This window comes from Lepus europaeus, chromosome 10, assembly GCF_033115175.1.
Source record: "Lepus europaeus isolate LE1 chromosome 10, mLepTim1.pri, whole genome shotgun sequence".
In the NCBI taxonomy this organism is placed as follows: domain Eukaryota; kingdom Metazoa; phylum Chordata; class Mammalia; order Lagomorpha; family Leporidae; genus Lepus; species Lepus europaeus.
This window is the reverse complement of record NC_084836.1, coordinates 57,179,735-57,194,692: the sequence shown is the minus strand read 5'-3', so window position 1 is coordinate 57,194,692 and position 14,958 is coordinate 57,179,735.

Below are 14,958 nucleotides of genomic sequence, written 5' to 3'. Positions count from 1 at the left end.
GTTTTTACTTTCGGCTCATCCAGAGGTAGATGTTGTGTCTCTGCATCCTTTGATTGAAATTTCTGTTTGTGAGAGTTGTCATTGTCGAGAGAGCAGTTTTCCATTTTTACCACAGTATAGAATTCCAATACAAAAATACACTCAATATTATATTTTAGTATTTCCTGATTGAAATTTGGGCATTCTATGCAGAAATCTTTAAATGTGGGGGAACAAATGAACAAAAGCAATATCTCACCTGTGAAAGGAACTGTATTCCCAAAACATGGTGGAGTAACATTGAGTTCCATCATTGATTGCAAGGCCCACCTGAAGACAGATTACTGAAAGCAGGAGTGGTTGCTTATTATTTATTTCCCAAAAAAGCACCGTCTACTCTGGCGGCAAGAGCTCTTCACAGAGGCCGCTGGAGGTTGTTTCTCAGTGTTGCTTGATGCTGCAGTTCTCTCTGATGCTTTTCGTCGTCGCCCTCTCGAGGACTGGAGAGTTGGATTAGAGGCTATTGCACCAAGACCAAGCGCTCAAATGAAACTACCGGATTGTTTCAGGAAAGAACTCATGTTCTACGTCTCCCTTCCTATTACCCTCAAGTCCAAGAGCCTCTGTCTACCCTCTCTCCATGCATACCTGCTTCCTCACATCCCTTACTGTGAAAATCTTAGGAGGGGCCGGTGCTGTTGTGGCACAGCGGGGTAAGCCACTGTCTGCAGAACCAGCATCCTATGTGGACACTGTTCAAGTCCCAGCTGTTCTACTTCTGGTCCAGTTCCCTGCTAATGTGCCTGGGAAAGCAGTGAAGGATGGCCCAAGTGCTTGGACCCCTGCAACCATATGAGAGACCCAGAAGAAATTCCTGGATCCTGGCTTCAGCCTAGCCCAACTGTGTCCGTTGCAGCCATTTGGGGAGTGAACCAGTAGGTGGAAGATCTCTGTCCCCTAATTCTGACTTTCAAATAAGTAAAAACAAACAAACAAAAAAAAAACAAAAAGACAACTTGTAGGAAGGTTTTGGCTTCTACCTTAAATAATGGAAATCTTAATGACTACCCCGTGTTTAATCTACACTGTCAAGAAGCTTCTAGAAGTCCAAAAACTATGGCAAATTCCATCCCCTGGACCATATATTCCCATTTGGATTTTGGAAAATACGACCTTTGGGAAACACTGCGAGGTGCATCCTTACCTGCTTCTGTGTAGAGATAGAAAACCCGGCTTCTGCAGTAAAACAACCAAGAAGTTGTTCTGTCAAGGTCAGTCCCAACAGGAGAGCCAGGTCCATGTGCATGCATGTGTGTATGTAACACAGGGGATGACAGGGCAGGGAACTGCTCCTTCCAGAGCGCTCCAACAGCAGGCTTTGCTCAGCATCAGTATCTGGAAGGAAGTCACAACGTATCCAAGAGCTCTACAGCTCTTGGAAGCCTGCAGTCCAGTTCTGGCGACTTGGTTGGATGCTTTGTTCACACCTATCACCTTTCTATCTGGAGCTCTCCCAAAGGTGACTGGGTTTCTTTTAGCTGCTTGGGTGTGCAGCTGAAGTGAGGAATACTGATGAATTATCCTCTCAACAATGACACATTGTACTAATCTTTTGTCATTGACATTCAGGGAAATCCCTTGTGTAAAAACCATGTCCCAGGGCTGGTGCTGTGGCGTAGCAGGTAAAGCCGCCACCTACAGTGCTGGCATCCCACATGGGTGCTGGTTTGAGTCCCGGCTGCTCCACTTCCAATCCAGCTCTGTGCTATGGCCTGGGAAACCAGAAGATGGCCCACATGGGAGACCTGGAAGATGCTCCTGGCTCCTGGCTTCGGATCAGTGCAGCTCTGGCCATTGTGGCCAACTGGAAAGTGAACCAGCAGATGGAAAACCTCTCTCTCTCTCCACCTCTCCTTCTCTCTGTGGAACTCCAACTTTCAAATAAATAAATAAATATTCTTTTTAAAAAAAGTCCCTCATGATAGAAATGGATAATTTCATATGTAAGTTTAGGGAGAGGGAAGCATCCTGTGTAGCTCGGTGGCATATTCAAAGCCGTACAGTGATGGGACCTGAACTCATTTAAAAATGAGATCTGAGGTTCTAGGCCCGTGATGGACTATGTCCATTTGTTTTAAAAAAAAAAAAAAAAAGCAACATGGTCAAGATTTGCAATAGAAATTTTAATTTGTATGTGGTCTATGAGCCAGATTAGTATTGTGTTAGTAACATTAGCAGATTGAAAGAGGAGAAATAAAGGTTCAATCGATACCTTTTATCTGGTCTTAATTCAAAAATCACTCAATTTCAACAAATTACCAACCCATGCCCGAATTTCCCAAACTATTCACAGGGTCATCTTAGTGCAGCATATTCTAGCATTTGTTTTTTTAGAAAGGTTGAATCCACATTCTGCTTAAACTTGTGTATTCTGGTTGGGCTTTTCCTCTCTCACGGTAAGGCTTATTGGAAGTCTCAGTAAACACAATTTTCTTCAGTGGATGCATAATATTCTAGCATGTGAACAGAATTTATTTAGTCATTTTTCTATCACTGAGTGAGCCCCTTTCAGGTCTTGTTTTTCCAACTGAATGTTAGGTTATGGTGAGCAGCTCTATACAGAATAATTATCTGCGTTTGGATCATTAATTCAGCATTGACTCCAGAGAGTGATATCACTAGATCAGGGAATGTAAGCGTCTCCAACCCTTCTAGTAAATATTATCTACCTGTTCTCCTGAAAGACTGTCCAAATTTACACTCCTGCCATCAATGCGTAACAGTATACAAACATAAAACATTGCCGTCTGTTTACCAGCTTAGCTGGTGAATGGCAGGTTCAATCTGAATTCTTAGCAGACTTTGTGTAATGTACACACGCACATTTCCAGAGCAGAAATCCGCATTTTACACACCTCTGTGTCCTAAGCCTCAGGCATCTCCCTGTTGTGTCAGCTGAACATTAGCAGGCAGGTTTTCCCCAGGCAGATTAAGTTCAACAGACCCAACACTGCATCCACTCTCTCTCTCTCTCATTTCAAAACGTGTTCTGCCCCCACACATCCCGTCTGCACTGCTCTCACCTTGTGCCAAACTTCATTCCTTCTGCTCCAGATCTGAGGCTGCCTTCTAGATAATGTTCCTGTGCCCACCGTCTCCCCCTCGCAACGACTGTCTACACCCCCGCTGACCGCCTCTAACAACAACAAAAAATGAACAGTCATTGAAAACATACTGTTTTACAGACATGACTTTAAGTGTGTTACATAATAATGGCTAACGTGGGGGCGGGCATTTGGCACGGTGGTCAAGCTGCTGCTCAATGCCCACATGCCACGTCAGAGTGCCTGGGATCAAGTCCCATCTCTACTTTACTTTAAAGATTTATTTATTTGGCCGGCGCCGCGGCTCACTAGGCTAATCCTCCGCCTTGCGGCGCCGGCACACCGGGTTCTAGTCCCGGTCGGGGCACCAATCCTGTCCCGGTTGCCCCTCTTCCAGGCCAGCTCTCTGCTGTGGCCAGGGAGTGCAGTGGAGGATGGCCCAAGTCCTTGGGCCCTGTACCCCATGGGAGACCAGGAGAGGCACCTGGCTCCTGCCATTGGATCAGCGCGGTGCGCCGGCCGCAGCGCGCTACCGCGGCGGCCATTGGAGGGTGAACCAACGGCAAAAGGAAGACCTTTCTCTCTGTCTCTCTCTCACTGTCCACTCTGCCTGTCAAAAATAAAAATAAATAAATAAATAAATAAAAGATTTATTTATTTGAAAGAGTTACACAGAGAGAGAAGGAGAGGCAGAGAGAGAGAGAGAGAGAGAGAGAGAGAGAGAGAGAGAGAGGTCTTCCATCCACTACTTTACTTCCCAATTGGCCACAGCAGCTGGAGCTGTGCTGATCTGAGGCCAGGAGCTTCTTCCAGGTCTCCCCAGTGGGTGCAGGAGCCCAAGGATGTGAGCCATCTTCTACTGCTTTCTCAGGCCATGGCAGAGAGCTGGATCAGAAGTGGAATAGCCAAGACTCAAACCAGTGGCCATATGGGATGCCAGCACTACAGGCAATGGCTTTACCTGTTACATCACAGTGCCAATCCTGCCATCTCTACTTTCCATTCCAGCTTCCAGTTTATGCGCACTCTGAGGGGCAGCAGGTGATGGCTCAAGTGGTTGGGTCGCTGCCACACACATGGAGACCTGGATTGAATTCCCAGCTGCCAGTTTCAGCCAGACCCAGCACTGGCTGTTGCAGGCATTTGGGCATGAACTAGCAGCAGGGAGATCTCTGTATCTATCTCTTTCCCCCTTTCTGTCTTTCAAGTAAATAAATATCTTAAACAAGTTTTAAATAATAGTTAACATGAATCGAATGCTAGATTCCACACTACAAATGTTCATTTCATCTTACATGAGAGCTACCATTAGTGTGATCATCTTACCCTTGAGAAAAATTAAGCCACAGCTGGGTTAAGAACTTGCTGCAGTCACAGAATGCATCAATGGCAGTGCCAGGATTTGATTTCCAGCCACATGGTCCTGGAGACTGCGCTTGCACACTCTGCTCATGACAGGATGTTTGCGGCATTCCCCGGCTCAAAAGACAGACATGGCCCTCCATTGCCCCAGGGTCAGCACGGTGTCTTATACAGCTTTGTATCTTCAAACCTAACACAGCACTAAACAGCCAACCAGCAGATGTGAATTTACTGCCTGCCACCTCCGACCTCTGCCTGCCATTCCAGCCTCCTTGCCCACACTTGCTCTTGGGAGCCCTACTTTCAGCCGCACCGGGCTATCTTTCCTGAACATGCTGGCTGCCTGCTCCCTCAGCATTCCTCAGCCTAAAATGTCGCCTAGCTCATCCCGATATCTGCTATTGAAATAAGATTCCTCCTTCCAAACCCCACTAAGACGTTACATCCTCCACGGAGCACGCCCCACGAGCCTCCAGCTGGCATTAATTGCTCCCTTCACGCTTCTGCTGCACTTGACTTTCACTCAATCAGGCCCTCTTCTGGGGAAATTGCTGTGAACAAGACACACAGGGTTCCTGGGCTCCTGAGGTGAACTTCCTTCTTAGCTAAAAAGCATTAAACAAGCCAAGAACTAAATCGGCAAGATAATTTCAGCTGCTGATGGTTGCTATAAAAAGCACCAGCGAAACAGAACAGGGTGATACAATTTAGAGTGTCAAGGAGGGGGATGTGAGATGGGACACCTTGAATGTCACCTCTGAGGCCACAGAATATGAGCTAAGATCTGAAGCATGAGAAGGAACCTGCCATGAGAACAGGGAGAGAGACTTGACCAGGCAGAGGGAACAGCATAAGCACCAACAGGGCCACACTCACAGTGGCTAAGGGGTCAGAAGACTCCCCCGTGCCAGAGCAGCATATGCAGGGGCGGACGATGGAAAGGCAGGCTGCAGAGTGGACAGAGGACCTTGGAGGCTGCATTAGAGTACTTAGACATCATTGTAAGGAAAGCCACCGCAAGATTCCAAACAGGAATGCGACTCCTGTGTGTTTCTAAAAGATCACTCTACAGAAACACCCTGAGAAGTCACCTCCCACATGTCAGGATAGCCACGATCAAATGGACAAACTCTAGAAAATAACAGGTCTCAATGAGGGTATGGAGAAGTGGGAACTTTTATTGCACTGATGGTGGGAAGGTAAAATAGTACAGCCCACTATGGACAACAGTATGGAGCTGCTACAAAACAATGAAAAATAGGACAACCATGTGATCCAGCAATCTCACTTCCAGGTATACATCCAAAAGAACTGAAGACAGGAACTAGAAGGGGTGTTTGCATACCATGTTCATTGCAGTATTATTCACAAGAGTCAACACGTGGAAGCAAACCAAATGTCCATTGACAGATGAATGGATAAAGGAAACGTGGTAGGGGCCAGCGCCTCATGGCGCACTAGATTAATCCTCCGCCTGCGGCACTGGCATCCCATATGGGTGCCGGGTTCTAGTCCCGGTTGCTCCTCTTCCAGTCCAGCTGTCTGCTGTGGCCCAGGAGGGCAATGGAGGATGGTTCAGGTGCTTGGGCCCTGCACCCGCATGAGAGACCAGGAAGAAGCACCTGGCTCCTGGCTTCGGATCAGCACAGCGCCGGCCATAGAGGCCAATTGGGGAGTGAACCAACAGAAGGAAGACCTTTCTCTCTGTCTCTCTGTCTGTAACTCTACTTATCAAATAAATTTTTTAAAAATCTTAAAAAAATAAAAGAAAACATGGTAAATGTATAACTGGAATGCTACAGAGCTTTTAAAAAGAAGGAACTGTGTCACAGAATAAAACATGGATTAACCATGAAGATATTAGTCTAAGTGAAATGAACCAGACACAAACAACTACTAGAGGCCAGTGCTGTGGTACAGCAGGTAAAGCCGCCACCTGTGACACCAGCATCCCATGTGGTCACCAGTTCAAGTCCCGGCTGCTCCACTTCCAATCCAGCTCCCTGCTAATGCACCTGGGAGAGTAGTGGAGGATGACCCAAATACTTGGGCCCCTGCACTCACATTGGAGTTCTGAGGAAGCTACTGGCTTCGGCCTGGTCCAGCTCTGGCCATTACAGCCATTTGGGGAATGAACCAGCAGATGAAGGACCTCTCTGCCTCTTCCTCTCTTTCTGTGTAACTCTGCCTTTCAAATAAATAAAAATATATTAAAAACAAAACAAAACCCAACTGCTGCATGATTCTACTTAGTTAAGGCTTTTTAAAGTAGTCAAACTCTTATAAACAGAATGGTAGTCGCTAGGGGTGGGGTGATGTGGACCAATGGAGTTGCTGTTCACTGAGTACAGGGTTTCAAGTCAAGTAAATTCTGGAGATTTTACACAATGATCTGCATGTAAATGACACTCTGATATTCACTTAAAAGTGATTCAGATGGTAAACTTTGTGGTTGTATATTTTTTTAACCACAAGTTATTTAAAATATTTATTTGAAAGGTAAAGTGACAGAAATAGAGGGAGAGAAAAAAGAAAGATTTTCCATCTGCTGGTTCACTCCCCAAATGGCCACAAAGGCTGAGGCTGAGCCAGGCGGAAGTCAGGAGCCCAGAACTCACCATGGTCTCCACAATGGGTGGCAGGGGACCAAGTACTTGGGCCACCATTCACTGCACATGAAGAGGGAGCTGGATCGGAAGCAAAGCAGCCAGAACTAGACTCAGCACTCCAGTGTGGGATGCCAGCACCACAGACTGCGGCGTAACCTGCTGCACCGCAATGCTTGTCCCACACAAATTTTATTTAAAGATCATTCTAGATACCGCAATAGCTGTGAGGGGATGTGGTAGAAGTGGATGGGAAGGCAAGAGTGAAGTGAGAGACCACAACTAAAGAAAAAGAGAGAGAGATTAGGGTGGCTTGGACTAGATAGCCAGGTAGATGAAGAGGAATTTGTTTTAGAGATGGAGTCAACAGGATTTGCTCTTGAATTGGATAGTAGAAAAAAAAAAAGAGTAAGAATCAAGAATGACTCCCAGGTTTTTTGTTTGAGTAACTGCATAGATGATCTTGACACTTAGTTAGAAAAGAAACATGGGTTATAGGAGCCTTATGGCGCAGCAGGTCAAGCCACCACCTGCAGCACAGCATCCCATATGAGCATCAGTTCCAGTCCCAACTGCTCCACTTCCAATCCAGATCCCTGCAATGTGCCTGGGAATGCGGCAGATGATGACCCTGGAACTTGGGCCCCTGCACCCACATGTGACACTACATGTGGCTCCAGTCTCCTGGCTTTGGTCTGGCCCAGCCCTTGCCATTGCAGTCATCTGGGGAGTGAACCAGTGGATGGAAGATCTCCCTGGTTTGTTCTCTCTCTGTCATTCTGCCTTTCAAATAAAAATGAAATCTTAAAAAGGGAAAGAAGCAAAAGGAGGGAGGGAAAGAAGAAAGTTGGCCAAGAAGGTGCAATAAAGTACTCTGGTTCTAACAGACTTAATTTTTAAGAGAGGTGGAGTGGGATTTGTTTTTTTGTTTTATTTTAGGATTTATTTATTTGAAAGGCAGTTGCAGAGAGGCAGAGGCAGAGAGAGGAAGAGAGGTCTTCCATCTGCTGGTTCACTTCCCAAATGGCTGCAACAGCCAGGACTGGGCCAATCTGAAGCCCAGAGACGGGAACCTCTTCCCAGGTCTCCCATGAGGGTACCGGGGCCCAGGGACTTGGACCATCTTCCACTGCTTTCCCCAGCCATAGCAGAGAGCTGGATAGGAAGTGGAGCAGCCGGTACTTGAACTGGCGCCCATATGGGATGTCAGCACTGCCGGCAGCAGCTTTACCTGCTACACCACAGCACCAGACCTTTAACTGACTTAAGACAGCTGTTTGACTTCCACATCGAGAGTTCTAGGGGGAAAGTGGACATGAGACTCAAGGGGTATTTCTGGCCATAAAATTTAAATGTGGTGTCTAAAGCTGAGGAGCTGGAGGAGATGTCCTAGAAATAGATATAAAAGGGGCAAGGACCCGCATGGGAGACCAGGAGGAAGCACCTGGCTCCTGGCTTTGGATCAGCGCGGTGCGCTGGCCGTAGCGGCCATTTTGGGGGTGAACCAACGGAAGGAAGACCTTTCTCTCTGTCTGTCTCTCTCTCTCTCACTGTCTAACTATCTGTCAAATAAATAAAAAATAAATGAAAAATAAAAATAAAAAAATAAAAGGGGCAACGAAGAGAATCCATAATCCAGCGCCAGAGAGCAGGATATTGCGGAGCTTGGCTGGAGTGAGGAGCTGGGGGTAAAGACTGGGGAGGGGGCCGGCGCCGCGGCTCACTAGGCTAATCCTCTGCCTTGCAGCGCCGGCACACCAGGTTCTAGTCCCGGTCAGGGCACCGATCCTGTCCCGGTTGCCCCTCTTCCAGGCCAGCTCTCTGCTGTGGCCAGGGAGTGCAGTGGAGGATGGCCCAAGTGCTTGGGCCCTGCACCCCATGGGAGACCAGGAGAAGCACCTGGCTCCTGCCATCGGATCAGCGCGGTGCGCCGGCCGCAGCACGCTACCGCGGCAGCCATTGGAGGGTGAACCAACGGCAAAAGGAAGACCTTTCTCTCTGTCTCTCTCTCACTGTCCACTCTGCCTGTCAAAAAAAAAAAAAAGACTGGGGAGGGGAAGCCCAGGAGGAGGCAGACAACTGGGAGCACGTCACAGTACCAAGTTCCTGAAGAAGAGATTATTGGCATTTGAAGTGTGTGCCAGGGAAAATGAAATTAAATTTATTTTTTGTGTAAAAAAACAAATCCATGCATATAACAAGGGGCCTTCAAAAAGTTCATGAAAAATTCATGTTAGGAAAAGCATGCATAGGTTCAAAAAGAAGTTTGCACCAAAAATAAATTTGTCTTTTATTTACTTATTTCACAGAGAGAAAGAGAACCGCACCACTACCACCCAGATGGGTCACTCCCCAAATGCCTGCAATGGCCATGTCCGGGGCAAGCTGAAGCTGGGAGCCAGGAACTCAGCCCAGGTCTCCCTCGTGAGTGGCAGAAACCCAAGCACCTGAGCCATCACCAGTGACTCCCAGGGTACATGTTAATTAATAGGAAGATACAATTAGGAGTGGAGCTGGGATTCCAACACAGGCATTCCAAAATAGAATACAGATGTCCAACCAGTGACTGAACCACTGTGCCAAATGCCCATTTCCAAATGTATTTTTTAATTCCATTTTTCCACAAATTTTTTGAAGTATCTCATACTAGCCTAATATGATGGTGATAATCATAAGACTGGCTAACATTTGTTAAATGTTTTATAAGCTAGACAATATGTTAACAGCTTTCACTTTTTCTGATTTGATCCTGTATTGTGGGAATCATTATAATTCTTTTTCACATTAACAACAAACACTCAAAAGCTGAGTCTGCGGGTATCATGGTGTCGCAGGTAAAGCCACCCTCTGAGATGCCAGCATCCCATATGGGCGCCAGTTCAAGTCAAGGCTGCTCCACTTCTGACCCAGCTCCCTGCTAATGGCCCGGGAAAGCAGTGGAAGATGGCCTCTGCAACCATGTGGGAGACCCAGATGAAGGTTCATTTCCTGGCTTTGGATTTTCCCAGCTCCGGCCATTGCAGCTATCTGGCAAGTGAACCAGTGAATGGAAGATCTCTCTGTGTGACTCCCTCCCTCTCTCTGTAACCGTGCCTTTCAAATAAACATCTTAAAAAACAGCTAAGGCTTAAAGGAGTTCTCCCTTCCAAAATCACACAGCTGACAAAGGCTGAGCCAGCGAGACCTGGACCTCTCACCTACACATACACATACACACATGCCTTTATGGTTCTGTAGAAAAGTGCCAGGAGGCAGCAAGGTAAATCACTTGTCCTGAGATCATCTTTAAACAGAATCTCCTCCTTCATGCTTTTAACAAAATCCTTTCCGCCTAAATCGGCACAGTCCGTTTTCGTTACTTGCAACTGAGAAGTCCAAACTGATGTAAGTGTTCAGTTTTCTTTCTGATAAAGATTAAGTCATTATGCTGAGGGTTCACAGAGCCTTAGTGTTAAAGTAAGTGCTAGTCAGGGCCTAGGTATGGTTTAACCATAGGATGTTCCAAGCTCTGCAGACTAGAGTCGCCAAACAGTACTACCTATTCCAAGGATACGTGAGATCCCACCTGCTCTCTCAAGAGAAGATGGCTTATAAAAGATCCAGCCAGAACTTATCCTTGCTTTATGTGGTTTACTCACTTTAGCATTTAGAGGCAAAACAGTAAGAGAAAGTACTTTATTTGGAGGTATTTTAATTTTTCTTCTTCTAATAAAAGAATTTTTCATGGAAAAAGTATGATCAGAGATGAGGAAAACTTCCTTAGCATAGTGTAAAGCAAATATAGAACCAAAAACTGCTTATTGAATGAATAAAACACCTGACCAAAGGAAGAAGTGCAATGACCATCTGTAACAACTCAGATTTCCACTTAGAAAAAGTTACAATATAGCCTACTTAGAATGGAAGTGTACTAACAAAGAGAACCAAATGCTCCCAACCACACAAGTGGAAGAAGACACTAACATGTATCCAATTGCATGTGCCAAACAAATCACCCAGGGGCTTTAGAAAGAATTCACACTAAATAGAGGAGATTTTAAAACAGGAGGTCATCTGTAGGTCACAAGTTTAAAAAGCCTTTCGGGCTTGAGAAACATTTGGAATGAAAACATTGTAATTGACTTGTGATAATACAGTAGGAACGGAAAAGTTTCTATAAAATAATAATGACCAGGAAGTGCTGGGTGTGGAAATGCTGCTCGCAGTGAAGAGAGAAAGTGACTGTTAGGCCATCCAGTGTGGTCGTGCAATTCATCCTCAATCAATCATTAAATACCTGACGCCCAATACAATTTCCAAAAGTCCATCTTGTCAAGATTTGCACTGCCATGAACGAGAAAATTGCTGCCTTCTTTCTGAGGGCAGGAATCTGGTAACCCAGGGAATGAGAAACACATCAGAGCTGGGGAGGACACTGGCCTAGCAGTTAAGGTGAGGATGCCTGTGTCCCACACAGGAGATCCTGAGTTTGATTCCCAGCTCCAGCTAGACTCTGGCTTCTCGCTAATGCAGACCCTGGAAGGCAGTGGTGAGAGCTCAACTAAGTGGGCCCCTGCCATGCACATGGGAGACTTGGATTAAGTTTCCAGCTCCTGGCTTTGGCCTGACCCAGCCCTAGCCAAGGAATGGAAGCGCTCCTCTCTCTCTCCCCCTTTTAGCTCAAATAAATAAATATAATTTTTTTAAAAAAACTCAGTATCAAAGGGTGGGCATTTGACCTGGGACACCTGTATCCCATATAAGAGGACCTGAGTTCGTCTCAGTTCTACTCGTTACTGCAGCTTCCTGATAATGTGCCTCTTGGGAAGCAGTAGGTAATGGCTCAAGTAGTTGGGTCCCTGCCACTCACAGAAGAGATCCAAATCGAGTTTCTGGCTTCCACCTTCAGCCTGACTCAGCCCCTCCTATTGCTGGCATTTGCAGAGTAAACTAGGACACTTGAGCTCTGTCTACCTCTCAAACAATTTCTTTTTTAAAAAAAAGTGATGCTAGCTTTCTGCACGCAGCCAGAAGTGAGATACTTTCATAATGGTTTAGGCGTTCCCTGCTTATATGGCAGCTTTTTTTTTTTTTTTTGGATGTCCATGATATGGATCTGTAGCATAACTTAGCTCTTAGCACCTCGCCACAGTCTGCTTGTCCTAGTCCCCTGTGCATCTGCAGCTTTCTCAGATCACTGGGGGAAAAGGCTGTCAGAGTGGATGTTCATGCTGTACGTAAGAATCCTGTCTGCTCTGATGAGCAAGAAGCGCAGTTAAATACCTCCCAAAAAGGCAGGTGGTGAGCCTTTTTTAAAAGATTTATTATTTCAAAGAATAACAGAGACACAGAGGCAGAAATCTTCCATCCTCTGGTTCACGCTCCAAATGGCTGCAACAGCCAGAGCCGGGCACATCCGAAGCCAGGAGCTTCTTCCAGGTCTCCTTCATGGGCATAGGCCCATCTCCTGCTGCTTTCCCAGGCACATTAGCAGGGATCTGGATCAGAATTGGATCATCCGGGACTCAAACCAGTGCACATAGGGGATGCCAACTCCACAGGCAGCAGCTTTACCTGCTACACCATAGCATAGGCCCCCAGTTAATAATCTTAAAAAGGAAAATTTGGAAGGGCATTCTGCACAGTGGTTAAGCCACCACTTGGAATGCCTACGTCCCGTAACCAAGTGCCTGGGTTCAAGTCCTAAGTCTGTTTCTCATTCCAGCTTCCTGCCTATATGCACCCTAGGAAGCAGCAAGCAAGTGATGGCTCAAGTTGGGTCCCTGCCATCTATGTGGGAGACCTGGATTGGACTTCTGGTTCATGGCTCCTGGCTGTGTCCTGGCCAGCCCCAGCTGTTGCAGGTTTTTAGGGAATGAACCAGCAATGGAGGATCTCTCTCCCTCTCTCCTACCCTCTCTCTCCCTCTCTCCCTGCTCCCTCCTTTTCTCCTTCCATCTCTCTCCCTTTCAAATAAATTTTTAAAAATGAAATAAAAGCATATCACCTTACTTCCCCACTTCTATTACCTATGACATTGTTTGAGCCCTTAAATGCACATGAGTTTCAAACTAGACATAACCCTGGACTTAACCGTTATGGTCTTTTAACTTAAGGTAGTTTGAGCCGGGTTTCTCTCACTAGTAACAAGTTCGTGGTAACACATACATTCGTAATTATCCTCAGTTGGTGAAATTATTTTTTTAAAGATGTATTTTATTTATTTGAAAGAGAGTTACAGAGAGAGGTAGAGACAGAGAGAGAGGTCTTCCATCTGAAAGTTTACGCTCCAGATGGCCGCAATGGCCGAAGCTGTGCCCATCCGAAGCCAGGAGCTTCCTCCGGGTCTCCCACATGGGTGCAGGGGCCCAAGGACTTGGGCCATCTTCTACCGCTTTCCCGGGCCATAGCAGAGAACTGGATCAGAAGTGGAGCAGCCAGGACTAGAACTGGTGCCCATAGGGGATGCCGGCGCTTCAGGCCAGGGCTTTAACCCACTGCGCCACAGCACCGGCCCCCAGTTGGTGAAATTATAGAGGTCATTCTCCTCTTGTGTGTGTTACGCTTTGTTTACTTTTAGTATTGATAAGGAATTTACTGATCTTGTAATAGAAGAAAATCAAAGTATTATTTTAATGTGCGGAGAAGAGATTGGAGACTTGACAGATGCCACGATGCTAAAAGGCCTTGGTCCCTTCTTGACAATCTCCATCCCCTACTTCACTCCCAGGCTTCTCATGTGCTCCCCCCACTATTACCCCACTATTACTATTTCCATAATCCACTGTATTTTAAAGTATTTTTTGCAAGACTTATTTATTTTATTTGAAAGGCAGAGTTACAGGGAGAGAGGGAAAGGCGACAAGTCTTCTATCTGCTGGTTCACTCCCTAAAGGACCAGGGCTAGACTAGGCTGAAGATAAGAAACATAAGCTCCATCCAAGTTTCCCACATGTGTAGCAGGGACCCAAGTATTGGGAAATCGGTCACTTTCCCAGATATATTAACACGGAGCTAGATCAGAAGTGGAACAGCTGAGATTCTAATGGGCACTCAGATGGGATGCCAGCACTGCAGGCAGTGGCTTAATCTGAAATGTCACAATGCTGACCCCCCATAATCCACTTTTAAAAATCCAGAGATGGGGCCAGCAGATGGCACAGTGAGTTAAGCCACAGTTTGTGACACCAGCGTTCTACACAGATGGCCAGTTCAATTCCTAGCTGCTCCACTTCTGATTCAGCTCCCTGTTATTCAGGGAAGGCAGTAGAAGATGGGCCGAGTACTTGGACCAGTGCCACCCAATATGGGAGGTACAGATGGAGTTCAAGGCTCCTGGCTTCAGTCTGCCCCAGACCTGGCTGTTGAAGCTGTACTGTTGAGAAGTGTATTAGCAGATTAGGATCTCTCTCAATGTGTTTCTCGCTCTCTCTGGCTTTTTGCCTTTCAAATAAATAAATCTCTAAAGAAATAATTAAACTCAGGTATAGGAAAATGGCATTAATGATGTTTTAACATCTCTGCCAAGCCTGTCATTTTCTGAACAAACTTTATTCCTGATTAGGTCATAATTTAACCATAATGAAGGCTAGTATATGGGGCCGGCACTGTGGCATAGCAGGTGAGGCCACTACCTACAGTGCCAGCATCCTGTATGGGCACCAGTTCAGGTCCCGGCTGCTCCACTTCCAATCCAGCTCTCTGCTATGGCCTGGGAAAGCAGTAGAGGATGGCCCAAGTGCTTGGGCCCCTGTACCCATGTGGGAGACCCGGAGGAGGCTCCTGGCTTCAGACCGGCACAGCTCCAGCAGTTGTGGCCAATTGGGGAGTGAACCAGTGGATGGAAGACCTCTCTGCCTCTCCTCTTTCTATGTAACTCTGCCTTTCAAATCAATCAATCAATTAAAAAAAAAAAAGAAAGAAAGAAA